This window comes from Perognathus longimembris, chromosome 13 (assembly GCF_023159225.1).
Source record: "Perognathus longimembris pacificus isolate PPM17 chromosome 13, ASM2315922v1, whole genome shotgun sequence".
NCBI lineage: Eukaryota > Metazoa > Chordata > Mammalia > Rodentia > Heteromyidae > Perognathus > Perognathus longimembris.
Genome location: NC_063173.1, coordinates 4,841,063 through 4,844,840, shown reverse-complemented (window position 1 = coordinate 4,844,840; position 3,778 = coordinate 4,841,063).

Sequence of the window (3,778 nt, the reverse complement as noted above, 5' to 3'; positions counted from 1 at the left end):
GAAGCAAAGCTTTGCCTGAAGTGGTTCAGCACCAACCTGGAGCAAAGGAGCTCAGGAAGCGCACACAGGTTCTCAGTTCAAGCCTCAAGGTTGGCACTTGTATGCATATGCATGTGCGTGTAAGCACACACACACACACACACACACACACACACACACACACACCCCACAACTAAGCGATTGGCATACATTGTCCCTTACTTTTTTATTTCATTTGTTAAGAATCATTGCCTCCCTTACTCGACCATCTCCACATTAGATGCAGACTCAGAATCCTGTGGTACTTACCTGCTTTCCTCTCCAAAGGAAATACTTATACCTGTCATATAAAGGACATTTGGAATACAGGAAGAAAGATAATTATAACTTGAATTCTACCACATCATGTCTCTACCATGCTAGGGCCAAGAGATAATAAAAACTAACTTCTGAAAGTAGATTTCTGAAGCCTGCAGATGGTGATGCAGTAATTCTTTAAGGGCTGAGGAGATCGACTTAACTGTCACGTGAGTAATGGTACAAGGGTTTGATAGCAGCTGTAGTCTGCAAGGAGCATTGACTAGATGTCAGTGTTCCACCGTGTGCCTGCTGCTTAGCACAGCTCAAGCCCACTTGAGCCTAGCAGCACTCAGAAGCCCCTTCTAGGGCCTATCAGCCTCTAAAGACAACCGACTTCCAAACTCTAGCCAGGAATGCTACGATACTATAGATTGGCTTCTGCTCTAGGGAGGAAATCATCACTGGAGGTGGATAGCGGTTTTTATTTCTAATTTACGGTTGGTTTAACCCACATGTCATGGAATACAGAAGAAACTGAAGGGTCTTTTTTTCTGATTAATACTAATCATGTTGTCTTCCTTCTGATAACACATTAAACATGTGTAGATGAATATGAGGGACCATTACTTATTAAGACAAAGTAATGAATGAAAGTGGGTAGCATCTGTATAGATATTAACTGGAACACAACATATTAACTGACTTGTAGCTTTACTTAAAACAAGAGAAAAACTACATATATATGCACATGCATAAATGTATGCATATATATGCCTAAGATCTCTAAATAATATACTATTTATTTAGCGTTAGACAGCTATAGTGCAATCCAAATAAATAAATATGCTAAGTGACAGAAATGGGTGATTAAAATGAAACTCAAGTTGGGAGCAGATGGCTTACACTTATAAGATACCCAGAAGACTGAGATCTCAGGATCATGGTTCTAAACAAGCCTGGACAGACAAATTTGTGACACTGATACCCAATTAATTAGCAAAAAGCTGAAGTGGAAGTGTGTCTGAAGTGGTAGAGCACCAGTTTTGAAGAAAAGAATCTAAAAGGCAGCACCAGGGCCTGGAGTTCAAGCCCCAGTATTGGCACAAGTCAAAAACCAAGTGTAGTTTGAGAAAGATGTTCATTTCATTTCAGACAGCTTATGTGACACTGAGGGCTGTTGGTTGAAGAAAAAGGATCATGGATTCAAACTGTGGAGAAACATAGAAAATATGAGATACATTGCACTTGTCAGTAGAATCCAAGATGAGTGTGAACACTGCTGTGTCAATTTTTAGTCTTATTCTTTCCTATGCATAGAATCTTCCTGCTTTACCTCACACCAGAATCCAACCATGATACTGAATGAAGAACAGTCCTTTATGAGGCCTGTGTCCCTAAGGGAAACTTGAGGCCATAAGAGGCTATACTTCTCTGAGCTTTGAGGAGTCCGGTTCCTTTTTATAGTATTGGATTGTCTTTCTATTGCAGACATCCTTTTGGCTATCATAAAACAACTCTGGGCATAATCTCCCAAACACCATGGCTGTGGATTTCCCCCATGCAATGCAGTCCAGGAAGGGTGGCCTTTTTGTTGTCATGACCATGGCAAATGTCATTTCTGTGCTTCTCTTAGGGTTTGAGAAACGAAAAGGGGTACCCTTCTCCTTCCATTTAAAACTGTTTCAGAGTTCACATTCCAAACACCCCCAATGCAATATTACAATGGAGAAGGGCCCTGGATACCATTATTCAGAAATTACCAAATGTTAGGGCCATAGAGGCAGGCTTTAGGGATTTCTTCAAGGGTCCTCATTAACTTGGCTAATTGGAAAGGAGAGCTTTGCAGACTGGTCTGAATGCAAGGCTGAGAAGATAGAGTCGATGGGCTTCTTGGAGCACCTGTGTGACTGATAAGCCGGTAAGTCTCCTTGGCACATCAGCAACAGGAGTGTGTCTGGTCCACTCTACAGCGGGGTTCCCTGGGGAAGGTGTGGTCAGGAGTCACAGATGCGACGCCTCCCCATATGACGAGGATCCTCCACTGTCAAATAACTGCGAGGAGAGCAAACAACGTATACATCCCCTGCCTAATATTAACCTATTTTAACCAACTCTTGATAGTTATAGTAAGGGAAAAAAACTTTACTTTTCTTTCAAAAATGAAAATAAAGAATGTTTTAAATGACACAAAATTACAAGGGAAAAGAGGAGAAATGCACAGGAAACCACAATAGATATGAGGTGGCAAGACTTTGATAGCCAAAGAGAAAGAGGATACTCAAAGGGGCAGAGACCCCAATAGGCTGTGAAAGTCCACCGGACAAAGGATAACTTGTAAACCATCTCAGCAAGAACAAACAAAACAAAGTGCCCCAAACTGGAGTTTGGTATCCAGTACCTTCAGTTCCCAGAATGTAGTTAATACCAGAATTGAAAGTGAATATTGATAGCAATTCTATCCCAATATAAGACTCCTTAAATGGGGAATTTCTGTAGATAAGGCTGTTCTTGAAGGCTCAAAAGCTGAAAAGTGAAGGTTAAAATGTTTGCATACACACAGAGTATAGAAGTCCACATTTTCTTTCCTCAAATAACTTTTATATTGCTGGTGTATGGAAATTCTCTCCTAAGGACTCTGACTAATTCCTGCCCCCAAAGATATAAAACAACTATACTTAGAGTTACACTCATATTTTACAAGCTTCATACCTTGGCTCACACTTCAAATAGCTTTAAAATCCCAAATTCTTAAGTTTATATAGAAAGCCAAAAGTCATAGTCAACAGAAACATGTAAGAAAAAGTCCAAGAAAAATAAAGCAATTCGGAATAAATCAAAACTATATGAGAAAAACTTTCAAAAGTTATTTTACAGCCTCAGAGCACCAAGTGATTATATTAAACAGCAGAATGCAATGAACTCCATGTTATGGAAATAAGTGGCATATAGTTATTGGAATTAATTTCAACATATCATATGAAACCATACCTTTTTTTCCTCTCTCATATTCCTTTCCTGTGGTTTCACTCCTGCTATTACTGTAACTGATCTTAGTACTCTGGATACTGTATAGATGTGTCTTGGAATTAGGGAAGGGAAAGGGAACACCAAAATTGAGAGAAAAATGATAAAAAGACAAACAATTGCAATAGCAGTACTTAGAAAACCAACTGGTGTAAACCAGCCTAACAACTCATGGTGGGAGGAGGAAACTGGGGAGGGGGGAGTTGAGGGGAAAAGAAGGGAGGAGGTAAGAAGTTGGATAAGAAATGTACTTGTCTTACATATGAAACTGCAACCCCTCTGTACTTCACTTTGACAATAAAGAAGAGAGAAAAAAAACTCATTAGATCACTAAAAAAAAAAAGACAAGAAAATAAGGAAAGCTGTTAGTAATTGTGTGTAAGCATTTAATGTAATTTATATACCCATATATACTTTGTTTCAAATAATGCTAATACCTCAAGATAGAGATGCAATATGATAGAAGGGATCAAAA